At 41.8% G+C, this 18,761-nt stretch overlaps 1 protein-coding gene across 5 annotated transcripts in view; it reads right to left on the reverse strand.

Annotated features, from left to right (window-relative positions):
• heatr5a (HEAT repeat containing 5a) overlaps positions 1-9,782 on the reverse strand; it is a 181,100-nt gene extending 171,318 nt beyond the window's left edge. For 3 of the 5 annotated variants that reach the window (XM_041214495.1, XM_041214496.1, XM_041214492.1), the window contains exon 1: positions 9,223-9,702. The gene's annotated coding sequence lies outside the window, so the exon portion shown is untranslated. The other 2 variants (XM_041214493.1, XM_041214494.1) reach the window with 2 other exon arrangements.
• Positions 9,783-18,761: the final 8,979 nt, after the last annotated feature.

Here is an 18,761-nt window from a genome sequence, read left to right on the forward strand (position 1 = left end):
TCAAGTTCGAATGCATCCTGTTATGGTGTGGCAGATGATGCGTGCTAGGCAGAGCAAATCCACGATCACAAAGGTTTTGCAATTTGTATTTATTACAAGATGTGTGCACTGAATTCAGAAGTAATAAGTCCACCAAGACCTTTAGAGATTTTAAAAAATTAAATTAAAATATTTATTAACAAATTAAAAGATGTCAAGCACACAACTAAGGCCATAACTCCTAAAAGTCCTAATTAACCTGAACCGCAGTTACACTTCCTTTAAGGCAACAGTCCAAAAATAGGTTTTAGATTAAAAACAAACTCAGCAAGTTAACACAATACCCTGGACAGGGAAATTCCAAATGACTTTTCCCCAGCTTCAATTTTGTAAGACAGCAGGCTTATGCACAAATGCTGAAGGCTTTATTAAATCTATTTCGCACACTCCTGTTAAATCTTACATGGCCTTCTGACAAAACTTTTCATAAGTTTCTCTCTTTTTAACATATAATTTCTATTGTTCTATATGTCTTTGAAACTGTCTCTTCGTCATAACTTAAAAACTTTCATGGTGCCAATATTGACAGTAACCTTTGGGAAAAATAAACACACTCCTTAGCCTTGCTTTTCTGGCTAGTTGTAAACAGACTAAGATCCCTTTGAAATCCAAATATCCCTTCATTTATTTAAAAATACAAATTCCCTTCACACCTTACAAGCTAAGCCACCATCCACGTTTACTCATTAGCACCTAGCTTCTTTTGATGATTTAAAGCCTAGTCTGCTTGACTATAAAATGTAATTAAATCACAGACCCAAATATTTGCCCCCCATAAACCTACTTGACAATAAACCAGAAAAATATGGAAACTATTCATGACAATCCTATTTTGATAATATAATGCAAATTCCCAAAAGGACAGAAATTGTTTAAATGATGGATACACAATAAGCTATGAATTACAGACAATAATGTGACTTGGCTAGTAATTGAATTTCATTGAACAATGAATGCCCCATCAGGTTTTCTTATTTGCATCCCATGTCCTTTGAATTGCAGCTCTCACATAAAAAACACCTGGTTGATTTACTGATTTGAATTCTTAGCATAGAAATGGAAGCTGCAGCAGTGTGCAACAGGAATCATCAATTACTTACCATGAGCCAAAGTGCACTGTATGGTGTCTCAGCATATATATGTACCCAGAATCTGCCAAAAGCCCTGGCAATGCATAAAAATAAACGGATCTCTTCAAAATGCAATTTCTGCCACAAACAGCTTACGTAGGTGCACCAATGATATCTAGTGGCAACGAATGTACCAGTCTTTAAGATGGATTCAGTAGATTTCAAAGGAACGTTCACAGTTCAGACCTCAGAACAACTGTTGACCTCCTTCAATAGTAGGTATACAGGCAATACCCAAAGCATAGATTACAGAAGCAGTTGCCTTACAATTAAGGGGAAAAATAAATAGCTCACTAACAAAACAGCACAATCCACAATGTTCCTGCACCTTTATAACTACTATGAAAATTATTTGAAGAATGTGGTTTGGAAAAGGCTTGTGCAGAATTTATCTACATACTAAGCACACAAAACAATACAGCAAGGAGTTTTTTTTAAATTCATTCATGGGGTGTGGGCTTCGCTAGCTAAGCCAACATTATTTCCCCACCCCTAAATTGCCCTCGAGAAGGTGGTGGGGTGCTATCTTCTTGAACCATTGCAGTCTGTGCTGTAAGAACTCCCACAGTGCTGTTTGGAAGAGAGTTCCAGAATTTGACCCAGTGACAGTGAAGTTGCCAGTTATAGAACTTTTTTGCTGGTTAATTCAATCAGTTATAATCATGAACCTTGAACAAGATGTTTTGGTCGAACTGACCAGAACTCTCTTTTTTTTGTTCCTTTACGGGACGTGAGCTTCGCTGGCTAGGCTAGCATTTATTGTCCACCCCTAATAGCCCTTGGGAAGTTTGGTGGTGAGCTGCCTTCTTGAACTGCTACAGTCCATCTGGTGCATGTGTTCCCACAGTGCTGTTAGGAAGGGAGCTCCAGGATTTTGATCTAGCGACAGTGAAGGAATGGCGATATAGTTCCAAGTCAGGACGGTGAGAGATTTGGAGGGGAACTTGCAGGTAGTGGCATTCCCATGTGTCCTTGTTCTTCCAGATGATAAGAGTTCACGGGATTGGAAGGTCCTGTCAAAGAAGCCTTGTTGAGTTGCTGCAATGCATCTTGTATATAGGACATACTGCTGCCACTGTGGAAGGAATGAGTGTTTAAGTTGGTGGATAGGATACTGATCAAATGGCCAGCTTTGTCTTGAATGATGATGAGCTCCTTGCATGTTATTGGAGCTGCACTTATCCAGGCAAGCACAGTATTCCACTACACTCCTAACTTGTGTCATGTAGATGGTGGTCAGGTTCTGTGGGGAGTCAGGAAGTGAATTGCTGCTGCAGAATTCCCAGTCTCTCACCTACTTTTATGGCCACAGTATTTATATGCCTTGTCCAGTTCAATTTCTAGTGAATGGTAACCCACAGGACGTTGAAAGTGGGGAATTCAGTGATGGTAATGCCATTTGAATGCCAATGCCAGAAGGTTAAATTCCCTTGATGCAGTTAGAATGGTTTTGAAAATTATGTCCTTGTGCATCAAGAGAGTACAACATGTTCCATTGGCATCAAGAGCATATATCATGTTCCACTGAAACCTTCAATACAAACTGTCAATAATTATTAATAAATAAAAATCATGTATACCAGAGGCAAGGATTTATTAAAATTCCTGCAGCATGTAGAAAAACCTGAAATGATAGGGAAAATGCCAATTTTAAATAAAGACAAACTCAAAACAGATGTATCACTGGGTTTAATGAACTGCACAACCTTCTTTTATGGGTGCAAAGCATATTTTTATTCATTCACGGGATGTGGGCTTTGCTGGCTGGGCCAGCATTTATTGCCCATCCCTTGTTGCCCTTGAGGTGGTGGTGGTGAGCTGCCTTCTTGAACTGCTGCAATCCAGCTGGTATCGGTACACCAACGGTGCTGTTAGGAAGGGAGTTCCAGGATTTTGACCCAGTGACAGTGAAAGAACGGTGATATATTTCCAAGTCAGGATGTTGAGTGGCTTGGAGGGGAACTTCCAAGTGCTGGTGTCCCCATCTGTCTGCTGTCCTTGACTGTCTAGATGGTAGTGGTTGTGGGTTTGGAAGGTGCTGACGAAGGAGCCTCGGTGAATTCCTGCAGTGCATCTTCTAGATGGTACAAACTGCTGCGACTGTGTATTGGTGGTGGAGGGAGTGAATGTTTGTGGACGTGGTGCCAATCAAGCAGGCTGCTTTGTTCTGGACAGCGTCAAGCTTCTTGAGTGTTGTTGGAGCTGCACACATCCAGGCAAGTGGGGAGTATTCCATCACACTCTTGACTTGTGCCTTGTAAATGGTGGACAGGCTTTGGGGAATCAGGTGGGTTACTGGTCTCAGGATTCCAAGCCTCTGACATGCTTTTGCAGCTATATGGCTCATCCAGTTCAGTTTCTGGTATGCTGATAGTGGAGGATTCAGTGATGGTAATGCCATTGAACGTCAAGGGGCGATGGTTAGATTCTCTCTTGTTGGAGATGGTCATTGCCTGACACTTGTGTGGCACAAATGTTGCTTGCCACTTGTCAGCCCAAGCCTGGATATTGTCCAGGTCTTGCTACATTTGGATATGGACTGCTTCAGTATCCGAGGAGTCATGAATGGTACTGAACATTGTGCAATCATCAGCATGTGAGTTTTACGGAGGTAACTGGCCATTTAAATCATCAGCTGCCTCCACTGAAGTGAGATTTTGGTAGCCCAGAAATGTGAAACTGAAGTGTGCAGATTAGACCAGGTAAGAGCTGGTCTAATCTTGGATTCATTTGGAAAGCCAGGGTACTTTTTGGAGAGGTAAGGTATCCCTTTGAAAATGGTCCTGGGACACCTTTGGGGTTGCTAAGTGTTTAACGTTTATGCTTTTTGTAAGGGCATTTCAGTTAAAACATGTAATATAAAAATCCTGTCAGTAGGGTGTGCTAAGTCCCAGATGTATTGCCCTCTGGTGTAGAATAAGGAATAAAGGAACCTTCTGTTTTTTACACAGGAGGCTGGGGTTCAGAAGCAGATAGCTGTATGTGTGTATTCTTAATTGTTAAGAAGTGCCAATGGGATCATCATTATTAGAGGCTTTAGATCCAGCTATGACAGACTTTATGGTTTATGTTGAGCAAATGGAACAGTTTTTCATTGTGAATGAGATTGAAGAGGAAAAGCAGGCTTCAGTGTTTTAGTCACCGGAGCGAAAATCCTGAATGCACAAAATTGAATTATCAAGGTAAAACTGTTAAAAGTATGAAACATAATGGAATATTTAAAAATAATAAGCCTAAAGTAGCTTCTCTGACATTTCTCATCTAATTTGACCAGAATATGGACAATTCATTCAATCCCATGACATTCTTTTTTTACTAAATGGTGATCAGTCCTTGATCACAAGGACACCTAACACCAGTTGCTAGAAAGGGACCTCCCATTTCCTCAAGTAAAATAAAACCACTTATCCACTCAGAACGTCTGACTGCAGCAAGAAAAGTCCGAAAGCAAATGTCATTGGGATTCAATATTTCCATAAAGAGCTTATTGTTGGCAGTATTTTCCAACATGATAGACACAAGCTTGACCTCAATAACTGCTTTAAATTATTTCTTGAAACCAACCTGATCATTACATCTCAATCACTTGTCATAATCATAAAGGTCTACAGCACAGAAAAAAGCCCTTCAGCCCACTGAATCTGCGCCATTCAAACAAGTACCTTACTATTCTAATCCCATTTTCCAGCACTAGGCCCATAGCTTTGTATGCTACGGCATCGCAAATGCACATCCAAATACTTCTTAAATGTTATGAGGGTCTCTGCCTCTACCACCCTTTCAGGGAATGAGTTCCAGATTCCCACCACCCTCTGGGTGAAAATATTCTTCCTCACATCCCCTCTAAACCTCCTGCCCCTTACCTTAAATCTATGCCCCCGGTTATTGATCCCTCCATCAAGGGGAAAAGTTCCTTCCTGTATACCTTATCGATGCCCCTCATAATATTATGCACCTCAATCATGTTTCCCCTCAATCTCTTCTGCGCAATGGAAAATAACCCCAGTCTATCCAATCTCTCCTCATAACTAAAACTCTCCAGCTCAGGCAACATCCTGGTAAATCTCCTCTGCACTCTCTCTATAGTGCAATCACATCCTTCCTATAATGCGGATTCCAGAACTGTACACAATACTCTAGCTGTGGCCTAACCAGCGTTTTATACAGTTCCAACATAATCTCCCTGCTCTTATATGCTATGCCTAGACTAGTAAAGGCAAGTATCCCATTTGCCTTCTTACCTAAAGGGACCGATGGACATGCACACCATGGTCCCTCTGAGCCTCGATACTTCCCAGAGTCCTACCATTCATTATGTATTCCTGTGCCTTGTCTGTCCTGCTCCAGTGCATCATCTCACACTGATCTGGATTAATTTCCATTTGCCACTATATCCTCCTGTAATCTAAGGCTATCCTCCTCACTATTTACCAGCCCACCAATTTTCGTGTCATCTACTGATCAACCCTCCTAAATTCAAGTCTAAATCGTTTATATATACCATAAACAGCAAGGGACCCAACATTGATCCCTGTGGAACCCCAATGGATATAGGCATCCAGTCACCAAAAACACCCCTCGACCATCACCCTCTGCTTGCTTCCTGCCACTCGGCCAATTCTGGATCCAATTTGCCAAAGTGCCTTGGATCACATGGGCTCTTTCCTTCATTATCAGTCTCCCATGCGGGACCTTATCAAAAGCCTTGCTCAAGTTCAAGTAGACTACGTCAAATGCATTGCCCTCATCGACAAACCTGGTCACCTCTTCGAAAAATTCAATCAGATTGGTCAGACATGACCTCCCCTTAACAAAACCATGCTGACTGTCCTTGATCAATCCCTGCCTCTCCAAATGTAGATTAATTCAGTCCCTCAGAATTGCTGCCAATAGTTTCCCCACCACTGAGGTTAGACTAACCAGCCTGCAGTTGCCTGGTTTATCCCTTCCTCCCTTCCTGAATAATGGTACCACATTGGCTGTCCTCCAGTCCTCTGGCACCTGTCCTGTGGCCAGAGAGGTATGGAAAATTATTGCCAGCGTCCCTGCTATCTCCTCCCTTGCCTCACTCAACAGCCTGGCATACATTCCATCCGGGCCTGGAGACTTATCTACTTTTAAGCCTGCCAGACCACTTAGAACCTCCTCCCTTTCTATGCTAATTCCTTTAATTATATCACAGTCCTTCTGCCTGATTTCCATACCAATGCGTCCTTCTCACTTGTGAACACTGACACAAAGTATTCATTTAGAACACTACCTATGTCGTCCGACTCCACACACAAATGACCACTCTGGTCCTTAATGGGCCCTACTCTTTCCCTAGTTATCCCCTTACCCTTCATGTACATGTAAAATAATTTTGGATTTTCCTTTGTTTTACCTGCCAATGGGGTTTTCTCATGCTCCCTCTTTGTTCTCCTAATTTCCTTTTTAAGTTCCCCCCTACATATTCCATACTCCTCTTGGGCTTCCGCTGTTTTGAGCCCTTGGTATCTGTCATAAGCCTCTCCTTCTCTCTTTATCCAATCCTGTATATCCCTCGACATCCAGAGTTCCCTGGATTTGTTTGTCCCACCCTTTGTCTTTACTGGAATATATTGGCCTTGTACTCTCCCTATTTCCTTCTTGAATGAGTCTCACTGCTCTGATACAGATTTACCTAAAAGTAGCTGCTCCCACTCCACTCTGGCCAAATCATATCTGATCTTATTAAAATTGGCCTTCCCCCAATTTAGAACTCTGATTTCTGGCCCAAGCTTGTCCTTTTCCATAACAACCTTGAATCTAACAGAGTTATGATCACTGTCTGCAAAATGCTCCCCCACTGATACTTCTACCACTTGCCCAGCTCCATTCCCTAAAATTAAGTCCAGGACCGCCCCTCTTGTCGGACCTTCTACGTACTGCTTAAAAAGCTCTCCTGGATGCATTTTAAGAATTCAACTCCCTCTAAACCTATCATACTATGACTAACCCAGTTAATGTTGGGGAAGTTGAAATCTTCCACTCTTACTACCCTATTATTTTTCCACTTTTCTGAAATTTGCCTACATATCTGCTCTTCTATTTCTCTCTGACTGTTTGGGGGCCTATTGTACACTCCTAGCAACGTGATTGCTCTTTTTTTGTTTTTCAGTTCTACCCATATGGCTTCATTTGAGGAGCCTTCTAAGATGCCATCCCTTCTCACTGCTGTAATTGATTCCTTGATCAATATTGTGATACCCACTCCTCTTTTACCTCCTTCCCTGTCTTGCCTGAAGACCCTATATCCTGGAATATTGAGCTGCCAATCCTGTCCCTCTCTCAACCATGTCTTTGTGACAGCAATGACATCATACTTCCATGTGTTAATTTGTGCCCTCAATTCATCTGCCTTATTCGTCAGACTCCTTGCATTAAAATACCATCCAACCTTGCCAAACACCCTTGTGCCTTAACTGGCTGATAATTTCTATGCCTTCCAGACTCACTTGCTCTCTCTTCTAATTTTGGCGGTGCATCTCCCCCTGCTAAACCTCCTCTCAGGATCCCACCCCCCTGCCAAGTTAGTTAAAACACTCCCCAACAGCACTAGCAAAACTCCCCAGAAGGATGTTGGTCCCATTCCGGTTCAGGTACAACCCGTCCACCTTGTACAGGTCCCACCATCCCAGAAATCTAAAGTCCTCCCTCCTGCACCATCTCTCCAGCCACACATTCAGTTGGACTAGCCTATTTCTATACTCACTAGCGCATGGCACCGGATGTAATCCAGAGATTACTACCTTTGAGGTCCTGTTTTTTTTTAATATGTTTCCTAGCTCCCTAAGTTCTGTTTGCAGTACCGCATCCCTCTTTCTACCTAGGTCATTGGTACCAATATATATCACAATCTCTGTTTGCCCTACCCCTTTAGAATGCCCTGCAGCCATTCAGTGACATCCTTGACTCTGGTACCAGGGAGTTAACATACCATCCTGGAGTCACGTCTACGGCTGCAGAAACACCTGTCTGTTCCCCTTACTCTCGAGTCTCCTACCACTGTTGCTCGTCCCCTCTTTTTCCTCCCCCCACCCCATGCAGCTGAGTGACTCACAGCGCCATGAGCATGACTTCACTCCCCAGAGGAACCAGCACTCTCACCGTTTTCAAACACAGAAAAACAATTCTCAAGCAAGATGCACCCTGGGGATTTCCTGACTACCTGCCTGACACCTTTCTTCTGACTGATGGTCACCCATCTCCTCTGTGTCTGCACTTCCATAAGCTGTGGGGTGACGTCTAAAAGCGTGCTATCCACGAAACTCAGCCTCACGGATGCACCTCAGTGCCTCCAGCTGCAGCTCAAGCTCCAAAATTTGGAGCTCAAGTAGCTGCAGCTGGTGGCACTTCCCTCACACGTGGTCGGTCAGAGCGCAAGGAGTGTCTAGGATTCCCACATGTTACAGGCTAACACGGGACTGCTCTGCTTCTAGTTGAAAGAAAACCCTTACTTTAAGTTAAATACAGTAAAAAAAAGTTACATTATTTATGTACTTTAAAAACTAGAACCCTTACCTTTCCTTAAGCTATTTTAAACTGGAGAAAAATACTTATCCACTTGTGTGAAACATTCCGAAACAACGAAGGGCCAAACACAATAAACTCCAAATATTTTCCTCCCCTCACCAATTATTGGGTGCCTTCTTCTCTAACTGTATTTCCACAGAACCGCCAGCAATTGAACTATCTTCATATCCGTACCCAAAACATACACGTCTCAGCTTCAGTGTTGGCAACTTCGGCAAAATGTCACCTACTTCAGGTGAAAACTCAGAGGTTTCTTTATCATCATCACTTGATCCATAAACAGAAGCGAATGCAACTATTACGTGCAACACTTGATCTGCGCCTTTACCTTGATTTAATTTTATAAATCAATGTCATAAAATACCGACGTTTTATTTCTCAAACCGACCTTTCGTCACTAGCATTAATTCTTAATGTACAACAGCAACAATATGTAATGATTAAAACAACGTTTAATCGAGACATAAACAAATACCCCGCGGTTTGCTGACATTTCCACCTGAAATTTGCAGATTGTTGGCACATCAGTGCTGCCAGCAGCAGCAGCGGCCTCGCTTCTAGAGGTTCCACTGGGGGAGGGAAAGCATTCGCTCCGACTATTCACGGGCTCCTCCGTCCATTCCACCTTCCCGGGGCAAACCAGGTTATTTTTTAATACAAATTCCAGACATAGTTTGGCGATAGGAAAGAAGGATGGACGGACAGCTCCTCTCCTCCGACCATATCCCAATGGTCAGAAAGTGAGGCCCCGTTTCCTGCTTTCCTACATCTCCATCCCGCTGTGACCAGCCACACACCGGCTCCGCCTCCAACAGCTGTCGCTCGCCTGCACAGAAAGTGACCGCTCCCTCCCGGGTAACTTACTCCCCAGGTTCCTGACTGAACTGCAGCCAGTATCTGTGGAGTTCAGACAGCGCCAGATGGAGCCGTCCTCAGAGGCCCAGCACTCACCTCCTCCCCGCTACAGGTGCCGTAACTAAGGGCCGCGCGAGCAAACTCCGAGCAAGCGAACAATACGAGCGGGAGAGCCGAATGACCAGGGCAGCGAACCGAACTCCGAACAAGCGAACAATCCTGTAATAGATCAGAACATGAGCAAAGCGCTGGGCCTATCATATAATATCTGAATTTTCTTTTTTCAAAGATTTTTCTTGAAAATTAACTGAAAAATATCATAGCCCCTCATGATTTTGAATGCCCCCTACCAAACGTCCTCTCAACCTTCTCCAAAGAGAACAGTCCCAAGTTTTCCAATCTATCTAGGCAACCTAGACCCCTCATCCCTGAGATAATTCTAGTGATACTTTTCTGCATTCTGGTCTGCCTTCACATCTTTCCTAAAGTGTGGCACCCAAAACTGGTTGCAATATATCAGTCCAGGCAGAAACTGCAATGAACAAGTTCAACATCATTTAGATGAAACTAAAATACTGCGCAGGCTGGAAATCTGAAATAAAAACAAAAGTGCTAGAGAAACTCAGCAGATGTGGCAACCTCTGTGGAGAGGGAAACAGTATTAATGTTTCAAGTCCGTATTACTCTTCAGAGCTAAAGAGAAGTAGAAATGTGATTGATTTTATACTGTTTAAGAGGTGGAGTAAGATAGGTCAGGGATAGGTGGGAGCTAAGGAGAGATCGACGAAGCTGGACACAAGACAAAGGGAGTGTGAACAGTACTGAAGAATTTGCCGATAGTGGCATAAAGGTAAGAGCAGAATGTGTTAATAGCAGAACAAGAGTCAGTGCTCTGTATAAGCACTACATAGAAACCAGTGGCAGATGACTGGGGCTTGGATGGTGTGGGGGCAGATAAAAAAAATTAATTAAAATTAACCCACACCTTCCTGTTGCTTGCCATTTCAATACACATCTTGCTCTTATGCCCACATGTCTGTCCTTGGCCTGTTGCAATGTTCCAGTGAAGCCCAAAGAAAACTGGAAGAGCAGCACCTTATCTTCCAATTTAGCACTTCACAGCCTTCTGGACTTAACACTGAGCTTAACAACTTCATACCATGAACTCTCTCCTCTATCTTTACCCCTTTTTTAATCCAATTGTTTCTTAAAATTTTTATTTATTTATTCATTTTTTTAAAATCCTTTTTTCCCATCACCCCACAACATTTTTTTGTTTTTATTTAGCATCACTTGCTTTTAAACTCTATGCCCCTACTAAAAAAGCTGAGGATGCTATATGCTTTATTGGGTGGATGCCTCTCAACTTATCCTACCACCAAGGATTTATGTACAAACGTAAAGGTCTGCCTGGTCAAAGTGGTTCAGGCAGCGGGCAGCTGAGGGAGTCATTCCGACTGCCTGCCCCTCTTCCATGGTTACGACCATGCCTGGGTGTCCTTGGAAAGGTAGCATGCAGTATCCATTTATATGCTTGAGACCTTTCGCAACTGGTGAGTACTACAGGGACTGGAGTGCATCATCAGCCCTGGGAACGTTATTTTATTTTTCTTTGTAGTTTTCTTTGTAGTTTTTGTTTTCTATTACAGTGTTCCTTTAAGGGTGGTTAATTGATTAATTTGTTCATTTGTTTTTGTTTACTCAAGAGTATACCGCCAGGTCCCTCTGCTCCTGCAATCTTTATTTTATATTGTCTCTCCTTGTCCTACCAAAATGAATCACTTCACACTTTATGCATTAAATTTCGTCTGCCACCAGTCCGCCAATTCTCCCAACCTGTGCATGTCCTTTTGAAGTTCTACACTATCCTCCTCAAAGTTCACAATGCTTCTAAGTTTTCTATCATCAGCAAATTTTAAAATTGTGCCCTGTACACCAAGGTCTAGGTCATGAGTACATACATCAAGAACAGCAAAGGTCTCAGGACCGACTCCTGGGGAATTCCACTACAAACCTTCCTTCAGTCAAAAAAAATCATCCACTACTCTGTTTCCTGTCACTCAGCCAATTTTGTATCCATGTTGCTGCTGTCCATGTACACCATGTCAACATCAATATCTTCATCAACACCCTGTTGCCCCATCAAAACTCCAAGTTAATTAAACACAATTTCCACTTAACAAATCCATGCTGGCTTTTCTCAATTAACCCTTATTTGCAAAAGTAACTATTAATTTTGTCCTAAATTATCATTTCTTGATGTTTCCCCAAAACAGAGGTCAAACTAACTGGCCTGTAGCTGCTGGACTTACCTTTACACCCTTTTTTGAACAAGGGTGTACCATTTGCAATTCTCCAGTCCTCTGAGTCTAATATATGGCCAGTGCTCTGCAATGTTCACTCTCACTTTCCTCTGTATTCTTGGATGCATCCCATCTAGTCCTGGTACCTTATCAACTCTAAGCCTACCCAATGCCTCCTTATCAATTTTAAAACCATCAAGTGTCTGAATTACCTCCTCTTTCACCATGACCTGCACAGCATTTTGTTTCTTGGTAAAGACAGATGCAAAGTATTCATTTCGTATCTCAGCTATGCCCCCTGCCTCCATGTGCAAGTCCCCTTTTCAATCCCTAATTGGCCCCACTCCTTTGAACACCCTTTTACTATTTATATACCTATGCAAGATTTTTGGATTCCTTTTTATATTAGCTGTTAGTCTCCTTTCATACTCTCTCTTTGCTTCTCATATTTGCTTTGTTACTTACCCTCTGAATCTTCTATCCTAAGCTTGGTTCTTTCTTGTATTTTCCACTTGACATCTGTCATACGTACACCTTTTCTTATTCATCTTAATATCCATCCCTCTTGTCACCCAGGGAGCTCAATGTCTTTGCCCTGCCTTGCCACTCTGTGCCTGAACAAGCTCTTCCCTTTGTTCAGGTACTGTTTTGTCTGCCAACCTTCAATTCCAATTGATCTGGGCCAAATTCATTCTCACCCCATTGAAGTTAAAACCTTTTGATACAATGATCACGGTCCCCTAAATGTTCCCAAACTGATACTTGATCCACTTGGCCCACTTCATTCCCAAGAATCAGGACTAATAGTCTCTCCTTCCTCATTGGAATGGAAACATACTGCTGTAGAAAATTTTCCAGGATACACTCGAGGAACCTTTGCCCCTCTCTTCTCTTTACTACTATCTCAATCTATATTTGGAAAATAAAAGTCCCCCATTATAACTACTCTATAATTCTCTGTAATTTCCTTGCAAATTTGTTCCTTTCCCATTCTTTCCATTAGTTGGTGGCCCGTTGGCTACCCCAAACAATGTAACTGCAACATTTTGTTCCTTAGATAAAAACAAAAAAACTGCAGATGCTGGAAATCCAAAACAAAAACAAAATTACCTGGAAAAACTCAGCAGGTCTGGCAGCATCGGCGGAGAAGAAAAGAGTTGACGTTTCGAGTCCTCATGACCCTTCGACAGAACTTGAGTTCGAGTCCAAGAAAGAGTTGAAATATATTTCATTTTGTTCCTTAGCTCTATCCAAATAGATTCTGTCTTCGATTCCTCTGGGACATCCTCTCTCCCCACCACTGCAATGTTATCCTCGATCAATACTGCCACCTCTCCCCTTTTCCTTCCTTTCCTATCTTTCCTGAACACCTTGTATCCAGGAATATTTAATACCCAATCTAGTCCTTCTCTGAGCTCGGTCTCTGTTATATCACATCATCATATGTCTGTAACTCACCAATCTTATTTACCATGCCTTGTGCATTTACATACATGCATAACCCTGATTTAGACTTTATTACTTTCTCCTGTACTCTGAACCCACATAATAGCTTACTATTTCCTCTTAGTCTATTCCTATTTAGTTTAAACCCTCCCCAACCACACTAGTAAACCTCTCCACGAGGACATTGGTCCCAGTCCTGTTGAGGTGTAACCCGTCCCTTTTGAATAGGTACCTTTTGCCCCAGAACTAGTCCCAATGCCCCAAGAACCTAAAGCCCTCCCTCCTGGACCATGCTTTAAACCATGCATTGACCCTCACTATGTTCCTATTTCTACTCTCGATAGCATGTGGCATTGGCAGTAACTCAAAGATTACTAACTTTGAAATCCTACTTTTTAAACTTCCTCCCTAGCTCCTGAAAAACTGATGGTAAAACCTCCATGTCTGCCCTCTCTTTGTCACTGCCACATGATGTACCACAATTTCTGGCTCACTCCCTTCCCCCTGCAAAATATTCTGCACTCTTGTGATGTCCTTTACCTTGGCACCAGTGAGGCAACACACCATGTGAAACTCACGCTGACAGTTATGGAATTACCTGTTGTCCTATAATCTCTTATAACAACTGCATTCCTATACTTTGCTGTTCCAACCCGTACAGTCCCTTGGCTGTTGATATCATGGTCTAAACTGCACTCCTTCAGTATATCGTCACTCCCGTTAATGTTTCCACTTATTAGGCACAGAAGTTTAAAAAAATGATTTTCTGCTCTTCTGGTCGCACTTAACATTTTAGAATTTTTCAGAGGGCCCTGTAGAAAAGTTTAGGTTTAATAATTAGCTTGTAGTTCAGTTATGTGTAATGATCAACCAATCGAAGTATAATAAATCAATTCACCCAACATGATATTTTGCTGAATTGTCATTACAGGAGGTACATCACATCTCCCTTGTTAAAAGTTAAATCCACACTTGACAAGTGAGACACCATATGGCCCTAAACTAGTGCTGTGAAGTCAGTCAAGGTTGATTAGATTAAAATATAGAACCATTGTACTTCCTAGCAATTGAAACTTATCCGTTTGTATTCTCAGATTCAAAAAGCTATTGGGTGAAGTAAAACAACTGCAAGGTTCTAAATAATTAGTCAGAACTAGTTAGTCTTTTTAACTTGTAGTATTGTAAATATGTAACCAACTTTGTACCTTAGCTATATAGTTCTTGTGACTTTTATTCTTTATGAGCCTGTAATGTATTAGACTGCATTTTGTTACCTTAAGTTTAACACACCAGTCATCTTTATGTATTGATTTTTGTATGTATTTATGTAGACTTTATGTTGTAATTTCTATAAGGCTTTTACTTTTTTTTATTAACTTGTACCAAACGCAGGCACATAGGAATTCTACAGGACACCTAGACATCAATTAAAACATTAAACACTACTGAAACTAAATGTTGATCAGTAGTGCTAGACAACACGCTCTCTTATCTTGAAAAAGCAGGCACCAAAACTACCTGAAGATCCATCATCAGTGAGAAGTCAAAATTTAATAAGACAACAAGAAAGGCTATAATGAGAGAGATGATCCTATGAGTAATTAATACAACCAACCAGAAACTGATCATGCACCACTGAGCCAATCTGAATTCAAAAACAGGACGAATTGTGCACAAGGGTTGTAGTTTGGAAAGAGTTATAAAGCACCAGCTCTGAGCTATCAGGCACACTGAATTCAAAGACTGAACTAAGACTGCTTTCCAGTTGGGAGCAGAAGAGCACAGAATGAGAGACAGAGAAAGAGAGAAGACTACATGTCGCCTCTCACCTGAGGCTTAATCAGGAAGCAAGAACTATGTTAAGACAGTAAAGTCGCTGTCTAATTTGTTAAATATTACTTTTATTGCTTAATAAATGTTCCCGAGTTACATCACTAGATTGTCTCCGGTAACCTGAATGGTTAAAGTCTCAGAAGGACAAATTAATATTGACTAAGTGGATTTGGAACTTCCAGCCCTTAGATCCAAACTGACCCAAGGCTGGCAGAATGAGAGCTATTTAAGCATCTGTCCATTGCATTTGCCTACACAGCAGTCACAACATTCCAGTACTAATTTAAGTGCTTGAGTGGTGAAAAACTAATTTCCATATCTCTAAGTTTTTCTTTAACTCATTAAGGCCTTGAATTCTTCTCAGGCATCCCCTGAGACTGACTGGAAGGTGTTGGCTACATCTTGTTGCAAAATTATGAACTGAGCTGTTAATTACCAGACTGTTTACTAGATATAGGCATATGCATGCCCCACTTGTAAACTGATATGATTTTTCCCAATGTCCATAAAGCCTAGCAATGCAAAAATCTGAAATAGAAACAGAAAATGCTGGAAGTGCTCAGCAGGTCCAGTAGCATATCCAGATAGGAGAGAGAAACAGAGTTAACGTTTCAAGTCAGGAACTGAAGCAAGTTAGAAGCGTAAAGAAAAATGCAAAAGACTACTCTGCTAGCCAGTACTGGTAACCAGAATAAAATGTCAACCTGTGATATGTCATGCTGCTGATGACAATCATTTGGGACAGCAGTGATCTGTGCAACCATAGGCACCAGCAACAAAGACAGTGGTGATACAAACTGCAACCCGAACAACACAGTATTATTTCTCATTGCCTAAGCTTGCTGCTGAAGATGCATTGTGTTGGAAATAAGACATTATCCCCTGAAAAATAAACACACCTGAATTTTAGTTCCAAGATTAATTTTAGAATCCATTGTTTCACTTATTATACTGCTCCTCTGAGATTGGAGAATTTGGAGTTTGATAAGGACAAGGCCAGATATGAAGAGGAGAATGGGGAGCAGAAAAAGTTGGAAACAAAACTAAAAATGTATTAATAAGCATTGAGAGGGGAGTTTTGTAAAGCTTTCTAGTCTGTCAATTTATAAAAATCAGAAAACCAAAAGCATAACTAAAAGAAAAACTGATAGACCGGAAAATTTTTAAAAAGCAAGGTAATTTATTTTTTTTTAAAGTCTGGATCTAAGATGAAATGAAAGATAAATGCTGGATATAGAACTTAAGAACAGAGTTCTAGTTAAATCCAAGCATCAAATTTAGAAGCAAAAAAGAAAAATACGAACAAGCGCCCTTTGGAGAAGGAAATCTGCTCTCCTTTCCCACTCTGGCTGACACAAGTCCAGATCCACAGCAATGTAAATCTGAACTGTCCTCTAAAACAGGCTAGCAATTCACTCAGTTATATGAAAACATAGGGCCAGAACTTCCGCGAAGTGGCAATCACAGTCGGATTGCCACTCCACTCCTTTTTATTTACCTTCATTGGGAGCTGCACCTTCCTTACCTGACTTTCTGACTCAGGCCAGGTGAGAATAGTGCAGTGCACTGTTCAGGAATCCTCTCAGTAGATCGCAGTAAAGTCAGAGGAAAGGAAGCTATGCCCCCCATTTTATGGCACTAGCTGCCATGAGGCTAGTTGGGGGATTGGAGGTTTGCAGTGGTCAGGGGAGGGTGGGTGGTGGTCAGGGTCGGGTTGGGAGAGTAGTCAGGAGATTCGGGGTTGGAGACGCTGGATGTCTTCAGTACTATAGTTGTCTTCAGTACTATAGTTATCAGGAGTTAGAAGTGGTTTTAATTCTTCTAACTTTTTATGGGTAACTATTACTGTAAGACAGTCAGAATCATCCAAAGTCTGTGATTTAACTAAGAGTATCAGATGGTTCTCAATGCAGGGTAATTGCCCGACTGAAGTTTGAATTTCTTGGGTAACCCATGTGTGTCGCGCCTATGTTGGCTCTATATCAAGCTGGGCCTGTATCAAGAATAAATCTGGAAAGACCACCTAAGGGAAAAGTCTTCTGATGCAGTGGATAGCATTCCTGCCTCTGAGCCAGGAGCTCTGAGTTCAAGAATCACTCCAGGACTTGATGACCAAGGAAGGTGCATTCATAACGTGTCCAAAGAGGTCAAGTATAAACTTGTAAATCCTACCAACATATGCGAATGGGAGGTGGTAAGAGTGGGGGAGATTCCTGGTCAGTCATGTGATAGAAAGAAATTGGAGCCTCTACCATCACTATATCCATAGTTCCAAGCTACAACATGCGTGTAAAAGTGCATCTTGCCACAGAAACCTGGTCTCCTTGGGGTGGTTAGCTTAATAGCCAGTATGGACCAGAGTGGTGCCAACGGCATGGGGATCGAACCCGTTCCAGCTGGAGTGGATTCAGGAACTGTCTCCTTGCCCTAACCACGCCAGAGGTTTTCGGACTGTGGGTTGCACCTTCGGGCAGGGAACTTATGAAGGTGGCTGCCATCCAAGCGCTGGACACAAAAAAAAGGCATACCCAACCCACACAACCTGTCCCACAGACTGGTCAAGCAACAACCTGACAAAGTCATACAGAATCATTCCTTTCAGCCAATGCCCCAGACAACTCCATCACTGTTCTCAAGTTTGCCCTGTAGCAGTAGGGACATTATAGTTGGGGGGGATAGATATTGTTTCCTGCAACTGAAGGGACAAACTATATAAACATGGCTCAGCAAATCGGGTCAGAGGAAGAAAAAAAGTGGTAAAAAGACAGAATTAAACATTATTTATCTGAGCGCACAGCATTGGTGACAAGATAAATTAATTGATAGCACAAATGGAAATAAATGAGTATGACAGGATAGCCATTACAGAGGCAAAGCGAGGCAGGAGATATACAGGTGGGAGTGGATAAATAAAGCAAGAGGAGTGAGGCCTACAGCGCTTAGCTATGTGGATAGAGGCAGAAAGCGTTCCTGGTTTGAAAAAATGAGCAATGACATTGCAGGAAAGTCATAAGGTCTGGTGAGTATTTCTGATTTAGAAACTGAATCTAAACAACAGGGAGCTTAAAAAGTTAAAAATGTTAACTATTAATTATAAGTAACGTGAGTAGCTGGTGAGTCTTATCTTTTATTATGAAGTAAGGTTTATTACCAATAGTAAGGTGTATTAAGCATTAGTAGGGTTTAATCAATATTAGTCAGGTTTATTAATAGTAGTAAGTTTTATTAGTATTGGTAAAGCCTTATTAGTATTGCTAAGGTTTATTACCAGTAGTAAGGTTTATTAGCAGTAACAAGTTTATCAGTTAATAAATACAGAAATGGGAAGGGTACTCCATCCTCGAGCGTGTACGTCCTGTGCTATGTGGGAACCTTCAGTTGCTTCCTATGCCCTGGATAACCATTTGTGCAGTGAGTGTCATCAGTCGCAGTAGCTTGAGCTCTGGGTTTCAAAACTTGAGCAGCAGCGGCATCACTATCGTGCATCTTTGAGGTTGAGAGCTTTGTGGATAGAACATTTATAGATGTGGTCACCCCACAGCTTAAGAGTATGAAGGGAAAGAGAGGAAATGGGTGACCACCAGACAGCCAAAAAGGAACA

Source organism: Carcharodon carcharias, chromosome 20 (genome assembly GCF_017639515.1).
Source record: "Carcharodon carcharias isolate sCarCar2 chromosome 20, sCarCar2.pri, whole genome shotgun sequence".
In the NCBI taxonomy this organism is placed as follows: domain Eukaryota; kingdom Metazoa; phylum Chordata; class Chondrichthyes; order Lamniformes; family Lamnidae; genus Carcharodon; species Carcharodon carcharias.